General features: G+C 47.0%; 1 long non-coding RNA gene across 2 annotated transcripts in view; it reads left to right on the top strand.

The window, feature by feature from the left end:
* The window catches only part of LOC141270600 (uncharacterized), a 472,756-nt gene that overhangs the window by 429,529 nt on the left and 23,770 nt on the right, over window positions 1–19,457 (top strand). Inside the window, exon 1 of one of the 2 annotated variants that reach the window (XR_012321699.1) lies at window positions 7,110–7,176. The exons of the other annotated variant lie outside the window; for it this stretch is intronic. This is a non-coding gene — a long non-coding RNA (uncharacterized lncRNA). Of the gene's footprint in view, window positions 1–7,109; window positions 7,177–19,457 lie in introns of those variants that run through there. 2 annotated transcript variants of the gene reach the window in all.

The following is a 19,457-nucleotide window of genomic DNA, read 5'->3' as shown; positions in this document are numbered from 1 at the left end:
GGTAAGACGTTCGTACCAGTACCTGATCGGGAGAAGATCCTACACTGGGGTCATTCTTCTAAACTAGCTGGCCACGCCGGTCAGAAAAAGACCCTCCAGCTTGTTACCCGGCACTACTGGTGGCCTAACCTGCACAAGGATGTAATAGACTTTGTTTCTGCCTGTGTGTCCTGCGCCCGCAACAAAGTTCCGAGACACCTGCCGGCCGGCCGCCTCCTACCTCTGCCAGTACCTGCTGCCCCCTGGCAGCATATAGCGATGGACTTCATTACTGATCTTCCCGTCTCTGCCGGTTGTACGGTCATTTGGGTGGTCGCTGACCGCTTCTCCAAGATGGCTCACTTCATTCCACTGCCAGGTCTTCCGTCTGCACCCGAGCTGGCTAAAGACTTTATCCGCCACATCTTCCGTCTTCATGGCCTGCCCCGTCACATCGTGTCGGATCGTGGGGTACAGTTCACTTCCCGTTTCTGGAGAGCCACTTGTAAATTGCTGGACGTCACCCTGGACTTCTCCTCCGCTTACCACCCACAGTCTAATGGTCAAGTGGAGCGGATCAATCAGAACCTGACCAGTTACCTTCGGCACTTCGTTAATGCCCACCATTCTGACTGGGTGGATCTCCTGCCATGGGCCGAATTCTCGTACAACAATCACGAGAGCGAGTCTTCCTCCAAATCCCCGTTTTTTGTAGTCTACGGTCAGCATCCTCGGATCCCGTTTCCCGTCTCCACCTCGGCGGACAATCCGGCTGCGGAATCTCTTGTTAACAAATTTTCCTCCATATGGGAGAGTACCCGGTCCGCACTCCTTCTGTCATCCGAGCGTATGAAAAGACACGCTGACAAAAAACGTCTGGACCCTCCTCAATTCCGCCCTGGGGATAAAGTCTGGCTCTCGTCCAAATATGTCCGGCTCAAGATCCCTTCCTATAAGTTAGGGCCTCGGTTCATCGGCCCACTGGAGGTCATCAGTCAGATCAACCCGGTGGCCTATAAATTGAAACTCCCGGCCAACTTACGGATCCCTAACTCCTTCCATGTGTCTCTCCTCAAACCTGTGGTGCTTAACTCTTTTTCCAAGTCTACAGGTACGCCTCCTGCTCCGGTTTCTGCTGAGGACGAGTTTGAGGTAGAGAACATTCTTGCCACCAAAAGGGTAAGAGGAAAGACCTTTTTTCTGGTAGATTGGAAGGGGTTTGGTCCTGAGGAGAGAACGTGGGAGCCCCGGGAGAACATCCATGCCCCTCTCATCCTAGCTAAATTTCTGTCTGGCCTAAAAAAGGGGGGGCCTAAAGGGGGGGGTACTGTAGCGCTGGCGTCCCTGCCCTCTGCTAGGCAGGGACGCTGCTCCCCTCACCGCTCTGCTCCGTGCCCGGCGTCCTCTCCCCGCTCTGCTGTCAGCGCGCGCTCCTTCCCGGCATCCTCCTCCCGCTCTGCTCTCAGCGCGCGCTCCTTCCCGGCCCCTGTGCTTAGGGCGCGCGCGCGCGCGCTCCCCTCCTCTTAAAGGGGCCGCGCGCGCCGTCCTAAGGAGTCCCCGGCCAATGGCCGGAGGACTTCATCATATATAAGGCACCTCCTCCAAAATGGAGGTGCCCGAGCAATGTTGTTTGCACCTGTGTCTCACCTGTGCTTCAGCCCTCAGGTCCCGTTGCCAGTTACCTGCCAGTTTCCTGCCAGTTTCCTGCTAGTTACCTGCCAGTTACCTGCCTGATTCCTGCCTGAATACTTGTTACCTGTCTGCTTGCCTGAGGTCCGACGGTCTGCCTTACTACTCCGGTCAGTCTGTCTATGGACCAGCTTGCCCGCTCACCTGGGAGCGCTTCTCCGTTATCTGCCTGCTTGCCAGCCCGGAGGCTCCGTTGTCACGTGCTGTGACCACCAGCTATCTCAGAGACTCTTGCCCGCTCACCTGGGAGCGCATCTCCGTTACCTGCCTGCTTGCCAGCCCGGAGGTCCTGTTGTCACGTGCGGTGACCACCAGCTATTCCAGAGACTCTTGCCCGCTCACCTGGGAGCGCTTCTCCGTTACCTACCTGCCTGCCAGCCCGGAGGTTCCGCCGTCACGTGCCGTGACCACCTGCTATTCCAGAGACTCTCGCTTGCTCACCTGGGAGCACACATCTACCATCTGCCTGCTAGCCTACCCGGAGGCTCTGCCATCACAGGTCGTACCTACCCCTTACCCAGAGACTGCCCTGATCACTTGCCGTAACTCCCTGTCCGTTCACCCAGAGACTGCCACCCGCTCCCTTACAAGGGCCGCCCCCTTGTATAGTAGCTCAGAGGTTCCGCCTCCCGGACCCGTTACACTTATCTTCAGAGCTTCCATTAAACTGTTGTTACATGCCATAAGATCACCCTCCATGAAGACCTATTGGACAAGATCTTTATCACGGTTGCGAAACCAAGAAATCTGAACATCTTCTGCTAGGAGATTCCACTGCTGAAGCCTGAACCCAAGATCTTTCAGTTCACTTTGTTATAAGGTGTGGTTTAGTTGAGGTTGCTGACAGAAAGTCTGGGTCATGAGAGGAAAATGCTTCATGACAACAAGTGTCCTCTTCTTCCTCACTTGCCTCGACTGGAAATGTTTCTGGAGGTTTTTGGAACTGGCAGTTCTTCTGTATGTGGTAAGGGGTGTATTGCAAAGGGAATGTTTGGATACTGTAAAGTCCACTTCTTCCTTGAAAGTCCTTTCCTAATGGGGGGCAGCATGCAGAAATAGCAATTGGTAGTGTGATCGGTTGGCTCTCTCCAGAGCATTGAGACTGCAAAAGGCATAGATTGCCTCTTCCCATGCAACCACTGGGTAAGATGTGATGCACATCTATTGCAGCATATGTGTGGAGCCCAACTCTTCTACTGATCTCCTATTCTAATGGGGGGTATCTGCAGAGCAGAAAAAAGTGACAATCACTACAGTCCATTATATAAAATATACAAATTTTATTAATACATATAAATACAGAAAAAAGGGACAAAGAATGCTGAGGACAATATTATATAGATATAAAATCATCAAAAACGGTACCGGGGTGCAACTAGCCATATAAAGATTATTATATATAGGAGGTAATTATAAAGAGAGCTGTTGATATGAATATCAAACACTCCTGGTCATATCCTAAAATACTATGACAATGTTAAATCAATATTATTGTCATCCAGGTACTAATATCTAAAACACTAATATCCAGCACAACAGTATTTAAAAGTGCACAAGGCACATGGAATATTCGGGGAAACAATAATTACCTGGATAAACCGCTGGCAGTTGAACACCGCTGCGCATGTCACCCATTGTCATAGTATTTTAGGTATGTGTGAAGAAACGGCAAAGGGGACATTCCGACAACATGGGGACCTGGATGGGGACATTCCTACAACATGGGAACATTCCTACAACATGGGGACCTAGATAGGGACATTCCTACAATATGAGGACCTGGATGGGGACATTCCTACAACATGGCGACCTGGATGGAGACATTCCTACAACATGGGGACATTCCTACAACATGGGGACCTAGATAGGGACATTCCTACAACATAAGGACCTTGATGGGGACATTCCTACAACATGGGGACCTGGATGGGGACATTCCTACGATATGGGGACCTGGATGGGGACATACCTATGATATGGGGACCTGGATGGGGACATACCTACAATATGGGGACCTGGATAGGGACATTCCTACGATATGGGGACCTGGATGGGGACATTCCTACAATATAGGGAGCTGGATGGGGTCATGCCTACAATATGGAGACCTGGATGGGGATATACATACAATATGGGGAGCTAGATGGGGGACATTACGACAAGATAGGGACCAGGATGGGGCACATTACGACAAGATGAGGACCATGATGTGGCATTACTACAAGATGGGGACCAGGATGAGTGACATTGAGACAGATGCAGACCAGGATGGGGCACATTACTACAAGCTGTTTGCCAGAATTACTATATGGTGCTAACTGTAAGACAATATTACTGTATGTGGCCAATTTAGGGAAACAAAATTGTAAAAATAAAAAAAAAATTCAAAACAAAGCATGAAAAAATATTTTGCCACTAAAAATGCTGCTTTATATATAAACTAAACAAAAAAAGTGTATGCTTGTTATCGACACATCCGTAACGACCCAAGCTATAAAAAAAATCAAAAAAACACAGCAAAAATTTTCAAAAGGTGTATAGAAAAAAAATGGTACCACTTAAAATGTCACTTTATCCTGCAAAGAATGTGGCCCCCCAAATTAATTTTTTTTCCGTGTGCGACCCATATAGCCAGCCGAGTTTCAGACCCCTGTTATAGCGTATACCCATCACTATGAAAACTGTACAACTATTTAAAAAAAAAAGAGCCCATGGGAGAAGAATATTATTATACTTATTGTTTGGATAAATTAAATTAGTGTAGGAAAAATAACTTGCCCAAATGTGTGAAAAGAAATTGTGAGTAAGGGTGTATGATGGAAATGTTGTGTATTAAGCACGAAAATATGGAGAGGTGATGCTGAGAAATTGTAAGGAAAGTGGAAAAATGTACAGACATGTAGAAGTGATGAAACGGGAATAGTGGATCAATGGAGAAAAGACTTTATATGATTTATAAACTGCGGGTAATTATTAACATACAGGGGGAATATATTGCACTAGCACTTAATCAGTTATTAATTCTTTCCTATTTTACATATACTTCTGTATATTACTAATCTGATAGTCACAATCTAATGATCTGCACTTTTTTGAGGTTTCCTTGTTTTTTACATGAATTTATTGTAATTTTTATTATGTAATTTAATAAAATTCGAATTTTCTTATAATCTTAGAGCTCTTCTTTGTGATATTTTATGTCACAGACTTATGAACTTGTCATTTATTTGTAGCCCATTTCTTGCCTTATAAATGGGGTTGGGACCTGTTGCAGCAGGCCTTCATGGTAAAATAGCTGCTAGGAAACCACTGCTAAGGACAGACAACAAGCAGAAGAGACTTGTTTGGGCTAAAGAACACAAAGAATGGACATTAGACCAGTGGAAATCTGTGCTTTGGTCTGATGAGTGCAAATTTGAGATCTTTGGTTCCAACCACCGTGTCTTTGTGCGACGCAGAAAAGGTGAACGGATGGACTCTACATGCCTGGTTCCCACCGTGAAGCATGGAGGAGGAGGTGTGATGGTGTGGGGGTGCTTTGCTGGTGACACTGTTGGAGATTTATTCAAAATTGAAAGCATACTGAACCAGCATGGCTACCACAGCATCTTGCAGCGGCATGCTATTCCATCCGGTTTGCGTTTAGTTGGACCATCATTTATTTTTCAACAGGACAATGACCCCAAACACATCTCCAGGCTGTGTAAGGGCTATTTGACCAAGAAGGAGAGTGATGGGGTGCTACGCCAGATGACCTGGCCTCCACAGTCACCAGACCTGAACCCAATCGAGATGGTTTGGGGTGAGCTGGACCGCAGAGTGAAGGCAAAAGGGCGAACAAGTGCTAAGCATCTCTGGGAACTGCTTCAAGATTGTTGGAAGACCATTTCCGGTGACTACCTCTTGAAGCTCATCAAGAGAATGCCAAGAGTGTGCAAAGCAGTCATCAATACATCGTACATGCGCGGCTCCGCTCCGCACACCTCGTACACGCGCGGCTTCGCTCCGCACACCTCGTACACGCGCGGCTCCGCTCCGCACACCTCGTACACGCGCGGCTCCGCTCCGCACACCTTGTACACGCGCGGCTCCGCTCCGTACACCTCGTACACGCGCGGCTCCGCTCCGTACACCTCTTACACGCGCGGCTCCGCTCCGTACACCTCGTACACGCGCGGCTCCGCTCCGTACGCCTCGTACACGCGCGGCTCCTCTCCGTACGCCTCGGACACGCGCGGCTCCGCTCCGTACGCCTCGGACACGCGCGGCTCCGCTCTGTACGCCTCAAACACGCGCGGCTCCGCTTCGTACGCCTCAAACACGCGCGGCTCCGCACGCCTCATACACGCACGGCTCCGCTCCGTACGCCTCGTACACGAGCGGTTCAGCTCCGTGCGCCTCGTACACGAGCGGTTCCGCTCCGTGCGCCTCGTACACGCCCGGCTCCGCTCCGTGCGCCTCGTACACGCGCGGCTCCGCTCCGTACGCCTCGTACACGCGCGGCTCCGCTCCGTACGCCTCGTACACGCGCGGCTCCGCTCCGTACACCTCTTACACGCGCGGCTCCGCTCCGTACACCTCGTACACGCGCGGCTCCGCTCCGTACGCCTCGTACACGCGCGGCTCCTCTCCGTACGCCTCGGACACGCGCGGCTCCGCTCCGTACGCCTCGGACACGCGCGGCTCCGCTCTGTACGCCTCAAACACGCGCGGCTCCGCTTCGTACGCCTCAAACACGCGCGGCTCCGCACGCCTCATACACGCACGGCTCCGCTCCGTACGCCTCGTACACGCGCGACTCCGCTCCGTACGCCTCGTACACGAGCGGTTCAGCTCCGTGCGCCTCGTACACGAGCGGTTCCGCTCCGTGCGCCTCGTACACGCCCGGCTCCGCTCCGTGCGCCTCGTACACGCGCGGCTCCGCTCCGTACGCCTCGTACACGCGCGGCTCCGCTCCGTACGCCTCGTACACGCGCGGCTCCGCTCCGTACGCCTCGTACACGCGCGGCTCCGCTCCGTACGCCTCGTACACGCGCGGCTCCGTTCCGTACGCCTCGTACAAGCGCGGCTCCGCTCCGTACGCCTCGTACACGCGCGGCTCCGCTCGCCTCGTACACGCGCGGCTCCGCTCCGTACGGCTCGTACACGCGCGGCTCCGCTCCGTACGCCTCGTACACGCGCGGCTCCGCTCCGTACGCCTCGTACACGCGCGGCTCCGCTCCGTACGCCTCGTACACGCGCGGCTCCGCTCCGTACACCTCGTACACACGCGGCTCTGCTCCGTACACCTCGTACACACACTGCTCTGCTACATCCACACTGTAAACCCCTCCTGACCCCACACATAAACCTCAGCTCATCCAGCACCATGACAACCAGCACAGCAGAGTCCTGCATCCACTGAGGCCCCTGATCATGTGACCCCTGACTCCTCCCCTCCTGTGACCTCATCACAGCTCCTGTGCGCACAGAGCAGCCATATATGTGGTGGCGGCTCTGCAGGTGGAGGTATGTGGAGATCCCCCATTACTGGGCGCAGGGGGCATTAACCCCTTCAGCATGGAGACGCTTTTGGGGTCTTGTGTTGCCCCTTTATAAGAATCATAAGGTTTTTGTTCTGTTTCCTGTAATAGATACATACGACCCAACTATGGAGACAGGAAGGGAGGAAACGTATTGTTCTCATAGTACAGGACCCCTTTACTGCCCCACAGTGTAATGCCCCCATTATGCCCCTTATACAGGATGTATGATGCCCCCACAGTGTAATGCCCCCATTATGCCCCTTATGCAGGATGTATGATGCCCCCACAGTGTAATGCCCCCATTATGCCCCTTATACAGGATGTATGATGCCCACACAGTGTAATGCCCCCATTATGCCCCTTATGCAGGATGTATAATGCCCCCACACAGTGTAATGCCCCCATTATGCCCCTTATGCAGGATGTATGATGCCCCCACACAGTGTAATGCCCCCATTATGCCCCTTATGCAGTATGTATGATGCCCCCACACAGTATAATGCTCCCATTATGCCCCTTATGCAGGATGTATGATGCCCCCACACAGTGTAATGCTCCCATTATGCCCCTTATGCAGGATGTATGATGCCCCCACACAGTGTAATGCCCCCATTATACCCCTTATGCAGGATGTATGATGCCTCCACACAGTGTAATGCCCCCATTATGCCCCTTATGCAGGATGTATGATGCCCCCACACAGTGTAATGCTCCCATTATGCCCCTTATGCAGGATGTATGATGCCCCCACACAGTGTAATGCTCCCATTATGCCCCTTATGCAGGATGTATGATGCCCCCACACAGTGTAATGCCCCCATTATACCCCTTATGCAGGATGTATGATGCCTCCACACAGTGTAATGCCCTCATTATGCCCCTTATGCAGGATGTATGATGCCCCCACACAGTGTAATGCTCCCATTATGCCCCTTATGCAGGATGTATGATGCCCCCACACAGTGTAATGCCCCCATTATACCCCTTATGCAGGATGTATGATGCCCCCACACAGTGTAATGCCCCCATTATGCCCCTTATGCAGGATGTATGATGCCCCCCACAGTGTAATGCCCCCATTATACCCCTTATGCAGGATGTATGATGCCCCCACACAGTGTAATGCCCCCATTATGCCCCTTATGCAGGATGTATGATGCCCCACACAGTGTAATGCCCCCATTATGCCCCTTATGCAGGATGTATGATGACCCCCCCACACAGTGTAATGCTCCCATTATGCCCCTTATGCAGGATGTATGATACCCCCACACAGTGTAATGCCCCCATTATGCCCCTTATGTAGTATGATGCCCCCACACAGTGTAATGCCCCCATTATGCCCCTTATACAGGATGTATGATGCCCCCACACAGTGTAATGCCCCCATTATTCCCCTTATGCAGTATGTATGATGCCCCCACACAGTGTAATGCCCCCATTATGTCCCTTATACAGGATGTATGATGCCCCCACACAGTGTAATGCCCCCATTATGCCCCTTATGCAGGATGTATGATGCCCCCACACAGTGTAATGCCCTCTTTATGCCCCTTATGCAGGATGTATGATGCCCCCACACAGTGTAATGCCCCCATTATGCCCCTTATATAGGATGTATGATGCCCCCACACAGTGTAATGCCCCCATTATGCCCCTTATGTAGTATGTATGATGCCCCCACACAGTGTAATGCCCCCATTATGCCCCTTATGTAGTATGTATGATGCCCCCACACAGTGTAATGCCCCCATTATGCCCCTTATACAGGATGTATGATGCCCCCACACAGTGTAATGCCCCCATTATGCCCCTTATGTAGTATGTATGATGCCCCCACACAGTGTAATGCCCCCATTATGCCCCTTATGTAGTATGTATGATGCCCCCATTATGCCCCTTATACAGGATGTATAATGCCCCCACAGTGTAATGCCCCCATTATTCCCCTTATGCAGAATGCATGATGCCCCTACATAGTTAATGCCCCCATTATGCCCCTTATGCAGGATGTATGATGCCCCCACACAGTGTAATACTCCCATTATGCCCCTTATGCAGGATGTATGATGCCCCCACACAGTGTAATGCCCCCATTATGCCCCTTATGCAGGATGTATGATGCCCCACACAGTGTAATGCCCCCATTATGCCTCTTATGCAGTATGTATGATGCCCCCATTATGCCCCTTATGCAGGATGTATAATGCCCCCACACAGTGTAATGCCCCCATTATTCCCCTTATGCAGAATGTATGATGCCCCTACATAGTTAATGCCCCCATTATGCCCCTTATGCAGGATGTATGATGCCCCCACACAGTGTAATACTCCCATTATGCCCCTTATGCAGGATGTATGATGCCCCCACACAGTGTAATGCCCCCATTATGCCCCTTATGCAGGATGTATGATGCCCCCCACACAGTGTAATGTTCCCATTATGCCCCTTATGCAGGATGTATGATGATCCCCACATAGTGTAATGCCCCCATTATGCCCCTTATGCAGGATGTATGATGCCCCACAGTGTTATGCCCCTTATGCAGTATGTATGATGCCCCCACACAGTGTAATGCCCCCATTATGCCCCTTATGTAGTATGTATGATGCCCCCATTATGCCCCTTATACAGGATGTATAATGCCCCCACAGTGTAATGCCCCCATTATTCCCCTTATGCAGAATGTATGATGCCCCTACATAGTTAATGCCCCCATTATGCCCCTTATGCAGGATGTATGATGCCCCCACACAGTGTAATACTCCCATTATGCCCCTTATGCAGGATGTATGATGCCCCCACACAGTGTAATGCCCCCATTATGCCCCTTATGCAGGATGTATGATGCCCCCCACACAGTGTAATGTTCCCATTATGCCCCTTATGCAGGATGTATGATGATCCCCACATAGTGTAATGCCCCCATTATGCCCCTTATGCAGGATGTATGATGCCCCACACAGTGTTATGCCCCTTATGCAGTATGTATGATGCCCCCACACAGTGTAATGCCCCCATTATGCCCCTTATGCAGTATGTATGATGCCCCCCACAGTGTAATGCCCCCATTATGCCCCTTATGCAGTGTGTATGATGCCCCCACACAATGTAATGCCCCCATTATGCCCCTTATGCAGCATGTATGATTCCCCCACACTGTGTAATGCCCCATTATGCCCCTTATGTATGATGTATGATGCATCACACAGTGTAATGCCCCCATTATGCCCCTTATGCAGGATGTATGATGCCCCCACACAGTGTAATGCCCCCATTATGCCCCTTATGCAGCATGTATGATTCCCCCACACAGTGTAATGCCCCTTTATGCCCCTTATGCATGATGTATGATGCACCACACAGTGTAATGCCCCATTATGCCCCTTATGCAGTATGTGTAATGCCCCCATTATGCCCCTTATGCAGGATGTATGAATTATAGAATCATAGAATGGTAGAGTTGGAGGGGACCTCCAGGGTCATCTGGTCAAACCCCCTGCTCAAAGCAGGATTCACTAAATCATCTCAGACAGATGTCTGTCCAGCCTCTGTTTGAAGACATCCATTGAAGGGGAACTCGCCACCTCTCGTGGCAGCCTGTTCCACTCATTGATCACCCTCACTGTCAATTTTTTTTCTAATATCTAATCTGTGTCTCCTCCCATTCAATTTCACTCCATTGCTTCTAGTCTTTCCTTGTGCAAATGAGAATAAAGATGATCCTTCTACAATGTGACAGCCCTTGAGATATTTGTAGACAGCTATTAAGTCTCCTCTCAGTCTTCTTTTTTGCAAGCTAAACATTCCCAAATCCTGTAACCGTCCCTCATAGAACATGGTTTGCAGACCGGTCACCATTCTGGTCGCTCTTCTCTGAACTTGCTCCAGTTTGTCTATGTCTTTTTTAAAATGTGGTGCCCAAAACTGGACACAGTATTCCAGATGAGGTCTGACCAAAGAGGAGTAAAGACCGATAATGACTTCACGCGATCTTCGTGTATGCTTCTGTTAATACATCCCAGAATTGTATTTGCCTTTTTAGCTGCTGCATCACACTGTTGACTCATGTTCAGTCTATGATCTATTAGTATACCTAAGTCTTTTTCACATGTACTGTTGCTTAGCGCTCTTCCTCCCATTTTGTATATGCTTTTTTCATTTTTATTGCCCAGATGTATTACTTTGCATTTTTCCCTGTTAAAAAACATTCTGTTAGTTGCTGCCCACTGCTCCAGTTTATTTAGGTCCTTCTGAAGCCTCTCTCTCTCTTCTCTAGTGTTAGCTATCCCTCCTAGCTTTGCGTCATCAGCAAATTTAATCAGTTTACCCTCAATTCCTTCATCTAAATCATTGATAAAAATTTTGAACAATACAGGTCCCAGGACAGAGCCCTGTGGTACCCCACTTGAGACATTCATCCAACTGGATGTGAAGCCATTTACGACCACTCTTTGAGTCCGATCACTAAGTCAGTTATGAATCCACCTAACAGTTGCCTTGTCCATTCCATACTTGGTCATTTTTTCAATAAGGATGGTGTGAGATTCTTTGTCAAATGCTTTGCTGAAGTCAAGAAATACTATATCTACAGCATTTCCCTGATCCACCCAGTCAGTGATTCTGTCATAGAAGGAAATTAAGTTAGTCTGACATGACTTGTTAGTTACAAACCCATGCTGACTCTGGTTAATCACTTCATTCTTATCTAGGTACTTACATACATGTTGTTTAATAATTTGTTCAAAGATCTTTCCTGGTATAGAAGTCATACTCACTGGCCTATAGTTCCCTGGGTCTACCTTCTTCCCCCTTTTGAAGATAGGAACAACATTTGCTCTTCTCCAGTCTTCTGGGACTTCTCCTGTTCTCCAACAATTTTCAAAGATTATGGAGAGTGGTTCTAAAATTTCTTCTACGATCTCTTTCAGTACTCTGGGGTGTAATTCATCTGGACCTGGAGACTTGAACTCATTTATGTTAGCTAAATATTCCCTCACAATCTTTCTGTTTACAGATAACCTGGATTCTTCTATTCCTTTAATAGGACAGTGAAGATCAGTTGATGTTACATTTTCTTTCTGAGAGAAAACTGATGCAAAATAGGAATTAAAAAGTTCGGCCTTCTCAACATCCTTTCTTACCATTTCACCACTTTCATCCTGTAAAAATCGTATAGCATCTTTGACTTTTCTTTTACTTTTGACATACCCCCAAAATCCTTTTTATTGCTTTTGACAACTCTTGCAAGCCTTAATTCATTGTCAGCTTTAGCTAACCTGATACGTGCCCTGCAGGATCTGCAGACTGCATTATAATCTTCTTTAGATATGCCTCCCTTTTTCCATTTGATAAACATTTCTTTCTTTCTTTTTAGCATGTGTTTAAGTTCTGTGTTCATCCATCCAGGTTTCCTTAAATGCTTCCCATTCTTCCTACTTTTCGGGATTGTTAATGATTGTGCTTTGAGAATCTAATTTTTAAAAATTTCCCATCCTTCCTGGACATTTTTGTCCTTAAGGACATCCAGCCATTGGATCCCTCCTATTCTCTTTCTGAGTCGCTTAAAATCTGCCTTTCTGAAATCTAACCTTGAAGTTTGAGTCTTCACATGTCTTCCTCCTCTAGTTATCCAAAATTCTATAATAGCATGATCGCTGCCTCCTAGGGTCCCAGCCACTTTTACCTCCTCAACCATTTCCTCCCTGTTTATAAGGATTAGATCCAAAGTAGCAGATCCCCTTGTTTTCTCCCCTACCTTTTGGAAGATAAAGTTGTCAGCAAGAGAGGATAAGAATTTGCTTGACCTGTTAGTTTTACTTGAGAGAGATTCCCAACAAATGTCTGGATAGTTGAAATCTCCAATGACCACTACGTCATATTTTTTGGAGAACTTGGTCATTTGATACATAAAGAGTTCATCCATATCATCCATAACGGCCAGAATTGGATTGCTTTCCTCCAACTAAACTGAATCGTCTCCACGATCGGTCTAGTAAGTTTTTTCTGTTAATTTTATTTTGTGTAATTGTATATGTTGTATCGTCTTGTCCCCCTTTGTAGAATGTTTGCATATTTTTTCATAAACACTGCCTCCCTTTTGGATTAAATATAAAATTTAATAGTCCTATTTCTTTTGCTCTGTAGTCGTTCCTCCCCCCGAAGCCATATACACTACCAGAAAGCAGGTGTCCAATCAGACCTGTATTGAATATTTAAAACTGATTGGTGGTGGCAGCAAATAATCTTAATTGGATTATCGTGAAGCTGGCAGTGACCATACGGGGGCATATACACATATTCCATGCACTGGAATTCGTAGGTGTGTACGCCATACCCGCACTGCTCGCTTGCCGATAGTTACATAATGAGTAATCGGGATCGTGCGTGTGAATAATCCCTGTCAAATTGGGGACAGCTGTGGGATATTGTATGATCTCGCCGGTGTCATCCCTGACAACTTCATGGCAACGGTGGGATATTACAGAACATCAGTGGCTGGATTGAGCAATCATTCCTGTCACTGAACACTTGCATGGTTCTTGCGAGAATTCTGTGCAAAGTTTTAAGGAATCAGACTCAGTGTTTTAATATATTTTATCTGGGACATTACTGTACGTGCAGCTGTTGCACCCCCCCCCCCCTTCTCTTGTTTTTCTGTCCTATCTTTTGTTTGGCAATGATGGTCATGTGTGGAGAGCCCTGGTATCACCAGCAGTCAAAGGACACTATCACTGCCCTCTGCGAGCTGGGACAGATTGACCCCACAGGCAAAACCAAGGCCCAAACGATTGCTGAACTGTTGCAAGGTGCCACAGAGCCAGTCCGACAGCAGAACCCTGATGATGGGGCGGCCAACCAAGGGGCTGTTGCAGGGGTCCCACCTGTGATTGACAGTCATACAAGCAGCCTGGGTAGTGTGGACCCCCACCTGCAGATGGCCTTGGAGCAGCTCGCGGCAGACTATTGTGATGGACGACTGCAGCTGATCATGAAATTCTGAGAGGCTGAGAGAGCTGAGTGACAGGCCCAAGCTGACCGACAGGCTGCAGAGCGAAAGGCCCAAGCTCACCGAGAGGCTGCTGAGCGACACACCCAAGACGAGCGTCTGTCCTCACTGGAGCTAGTCTGGATTCAGAAGGAGCCATCCCCCATACATACCCATGAGTGCAACAGTGCCAACAGCTTTAAACCCCATCCCGAGCATATTCCTGTAATGGAAAAGAACGGGGACTTGGACATATTTCTGCAGAGATTTGAAAAAGCCTGCAGACAGTACCAGCTGCTCGAGGACCAGTGGACCAGATATAACTCCAGGGCTCGCTCTGGAAGTGTTTGCTTCTCTCCCTCGAGCCCACAATGGAGACTATGAGGCCATCAAACAGGCCCTGATTAAAAAGTACCAGCTGACTCCGGAGGCATACCGGAAAAAGTTCAGAGCCCTATAGCGTGGACCACATGACAGCTACAGTGATGTGAGTCCAAGGACTGTCAGTCATCACTTTTGAGGACCTAAAAGATCTGATGGTGAAGGACCAGTTTCTTCATCTTTGCCCTGTGGAAGTGTGACAGTTTGTGCTGGACCAGGAGGAAAAGGAAGCCACCAAAGCAGCCCAGATCGCATACACTAGAACATTCGTCTCTGCCTCAAGCTTCTGTGTTCTCTATGAGAGAGCTGCTCTGGCATTGGCTTATCTCCCTGGGAACAAAAGAATCGGCCTCCGGAAATCCAAAGCTTCGGATTCTTTTCTCTCATCTTATTCATAAGAATAGGAAAGCGCCCATACACATTAGACTGTTGGCGGATCCCATCGATTCGCCTAACTGTAGTCCAATGTGGATGGTGGCCTTTAGTGATGGGCCGCTTCTCATGGGCTAGGGCTTGTAACCCCAGGATATAACTTGCCAGCTAGCCCCTGAATCTAAGCCACAATGGATGGTTATGGCACTATGGAAGTGGGAGGGGGGGGGGGGGGGGGGGAATGTGCAAGGTGCCGAATGGAGAATAATTGAAAATAAATATAAAAATATATGTAATAAACAAGAAACATTTTAAATCCTTCCCCTTTTATTTTAACCACTAAATAATAATAAATTCTTTTTAAATTTGGTATCACACCAACCGGGAGAATCGCTGCAGGTGACGACACAGCTTTTCTTCTTAATTATGCTAGACATACAGTACTTTCTGATGGTCAAGAGCAATATACCTTTATTTTTATGTTGACTTTTTAACCTGTGTTCTTCTTTGGTTGATTAACACAGACTATTGTTTGAATAATCCTGAATGTTAACAGTAGAGTTAAGATGTACTACAACTTATTGTCTGCAAATCTTAAAAAGATAGAGTCATAGAGCATGGTCATACTGTTTGATAACATGCTGATTATGTATTATACTAGTCCAGGGATTTGTTGATTTGCTGAGCAATGGATGACAAACTATGCAAGTTGATTAAATGCTCAAACAATGAGTCATGAGCTCTTTCCACCTTCAACCCTGACCCTTGACCTGTGAATGATGGCTGCAAGGACAATTGTGATCTATAAAAAGGGGGTCTCTGCCTCTATTCGGTGTCATTCTACAGCATGTCAGCTTAGGGGACTACAGCCCCAGCTGGAGGAATACAGATTGGCTCCATTGACGATTGCTGAACCCTGAGATGTCTTGAGCCCTGGTCCATGTGGTCTTTCTAAAGACAGCCGGGCCGGCGGACAAGAGCACCCACTGATCCCTGTGTCTTCACACCGCTCATTCACACTGGACATTTAAAGAAGTGTTAAAAAAATTGCAGAATTTTTTTTTCTTTTTCAGTACATTTTAAAGTGAATTTTGTTCTAAAGCACAAAAATTTTCTATCACCCGATGCCAAGGGGTTAAACATTCCTAAAAATGGATGAAAAATATCATTAGACAGATGGAGAAGGCGGCAAATGGTGAATGTGAACAGGTGTGAAGAAAGGAGAGAGTGAGGCCCGACGGGGACGGTGATAATAATGTGTGTACAGCGCTGCGGAGTATGGAGGCGACATAGAAGGAAGAGGAAGAAATAAAAGAGAATAACGGGGAATCTCCACATACCTCCACCTGCAGAGCCGCCACCACATATATGGCTGCTCTGTGCACACAGGAGCTGTGATGAGGTCACAGGAGGGGAGGAGCCAGGGGTCACATGATCAGGGGCCTCAGTGGATGCAGGACTCTGCTGTGCTGGTTGTCATGGTGCTGGATGAGCTGAAGTTTGTGTGTGGGGTCAGGAGGGGTTTACAGTGTGGATGTAGCAGAGCCGCGCGTGTAGGAGGCGTGCGGAGCGGAGCCGCGCGTGTAGGAGGCGTGCGGAGCGGAGTCGCGCGTGTACGAGGCGTGCGGAGCGGAGCCGCGTGTGCAAGAGGAGCTGTGTGTGTATACCTGGATGGGGGGCCATATATACCAACATGGGAATCCTATATGTCTGGATGGGGACATATATATATCAGGATGGGGGATATTAGTATAGACTTGGGGTACATTAACCCTATAACAGTGTCAGCAGCAGACCTCCCCCATAACAGGGCATCATATGGTATATATCTCAGAGGCACACAGACAATTAATGGATGACTCCACATATGTTCCTTTGCCGGATGATCCTACTAATAAATATAAAAATCAACTCCGTACATTTTTGAGAAAAAGGTTGAAAAATACTGGCACTATGTACTCAAAGTGCATAAATCCTTAACCTCACCTCCTGGCAGTCCGATAATCTCGGGGATTGGTTCTGTAATGGAACCACTGTCAAAATATCTCGACTGGCTGCTGAGACCATTGTTAAAAAATGTTCCATCATATCTAAAAGAATCTGGTGAATTCCTGAAGACTTTCTATGACATTGAATGGCAGGAGAATTTTATTTTAACATCGATAGATGTAGAAAGCCTTTGTACAAGAATTCCCAAAAAAACAGCAATTGAATGTATATTAAAACCCCTCTCTGACATTGTCAGCAATAGTACGTCCCTGTGTCCTGAGCCTATTGGACTACTACTATTATGCACAATGTGATCACGCCCGCACACAAGCTGTGCAGGGTGATCGCCGCCGGTGCTATGTGCCAGGAGCGGTGTACCCGAGTACCCGATGCAAACTCAAGTAGCGAGCTCTTGCACTCAAGACTAATGACAACTAATTCAATATGATGACCTAATGTTATTAAATTCTGTGTTGTACCTCTGGGTTCAAAATTAATAAAATCCATGAGGGGTGTAGTTTCCAAAATGGGGTCACTTTTGGGGGGTTTCCACTGTTTAAGCGCATCAGTGGCTCCCCAAACACGACATGGCGCCCGCTCTTGATTTCAGCCAATTTTGCGTTCATAAAGTCACACACTGCTCCTTCCATACAGAACCCTGCCGAGTGCCCAAACCGTGTATTTTCCCCACATATGGAGTATCGGCATACTCAGGAGAAATTGCACAACAGTGTTTGGGGTCCATTTTCTCCTCTTACCCTTGTAAAAATAAAAAATTTGGGGCTAAAAGATCATTTTTGTGGAAAAAGTTAGATTTTTTTATTTTCATGACTTTACGTTATAAACGTCTGTGAAGCACCTGGGGGTTCAGGGTGCTCACCACACATCTAGAGAAGTTCCCTGAGGTGTCTAGTTTCCAAAATGGGGTCAGTTGTTTAGGCACATCAGTGGCTCCCAGAACACGACATGGCGTCTAATTATTCAAACAAATTTTACATTAAAAAAGTCTAATGGCGCTCCTTCCCTACCGAACCCTGCTGTGTGCCCAAACAGTGTTTTTTACCCACATATGGGGTATCTGCGTGCTCAGGAGAAATTGCACAACAAACTTTGGGGTCCATTTTTTCCTGTTACCGTTGCGAAAATAAAAAAAAAATTGGAGTCTAAAGTAACATTTTTGTGAAAAAAGTTATATGTTCATATTTCTTCCACATTCCAAAAACTCCCGTGAGGCACCTGAAGGGTTAATAAACTTCTGTGGTTTCGAGCACCTTGAGGGGTGCAGTTTTTAGAATGGTGGCACTTTTGGGTATTTTCTGTCATAAAAGCCCCTTAAAGCCGCTTCAAATGTGATGTGGTCCCTAAAAAAAATGGTTTTGTAAATTTTGTTGCAAAAATGAGAAATCACTGGTGAAATTTTAACCCTTATAACTTCTTAACAAAAAAAAGTAGACAGTATAAAGTAGACATGTGGGAAATGTTATTTATTAACTATTTTGTTTGACATACAGTACAGACCAAAAGTTTGGACACACCTTTTCATTTAAAGATTTTTCTGTATTTTCATGACTTTGAAAATTGTACATTCACACTGAAGGCATCAAAACTATGAATTAAGTATATAATTCCACATGTGTTAATTCATAGTTTTGATGCCTTCAGTGTGAATGTACAATTTTCATAGTCATGAAAATACAGAAAAATCTTTAAATGAGAAGGTGTGTCCAAACTTTTGGTCTGTACTGTATCTCTCTCTGATTTAAGGCCATGATAATTCAAATTTTGAAAATTGCAAAAATTTTCACCAAATTTCCTATTTTTTCACAAATAAAGCAAGTCATATCGAAGAAATTTTACCACAATCATGAAGTACAATATGTCACGAAAAAACAATCTCAGAATCAGGGGGATCCGTTGAAGCGTTCCAGAGTAATTACTTCATAAAGTGACAGTGGTCAGAATTGTAAAAATTGGCCTGGTCATTAACGTGCAAACCATCCTCGGGGGTAAAGGGGTTAAGCAATGCAGGTGAAAATTAGGACTATAATGACTTTGTAAGTGAAGCTTTGGGTTTTGTTTTATCCCATAACACGTTTAAATTTCTGGACAAGTGGTTCCTTCAGCAGGTTGGAACTGCAATGGGTACCCCTGTGGCATGTCCTTTTACCAACTTATTCTTGGCTTTTTTTGAAGATAAATATGTCACCACTACCTCAAACCCATATATTAGACACATCCGTGCGTATCTCCAGTATGTAGATGATGTGTTTATTGGATGGGCGGGCACTAGTGCGCAGTTTTTTTTTTCTTTTGTTCCTTATCTGAATTAATGTTCAAAACATGAAATTTACTGCAAATTGTGGGGGAACTCATTAGAATAATTCAATGTCAAAATAAAAATACAGGAAGGAAAAATAGTTACAGGAATGTATAAAAAAAACACTGCAACAAATTTGCTATTACATTATAACAGTGCACATCCACAGCACACAAAGAGATGGCTCCTTACAGTCAATTCCTGAGATTAAGAAAG

The sequence above is a fragment of the Phyllobates terribilis genome, unplaced genomic scaffold, assembly GCF_046119375.1.
Source record: "Phyllobates terribilis strain yellow unplaced genomic scaffold, ASM4611937v1 Scaffold_5__5_contigs__length_657084704, whole genome shotgun sequence".
Taxonomy (NCBI): Eukaryota; Metazoa; Chordata; class Amphibia; order Anura; family Dendrobatidae; genus Phyllobates; species Phyllobates terribilis.
Note: the sequence above shows the minus strand (reverse complement) of the source record. Positions and strands in the feature narration are given on the sequence as shown.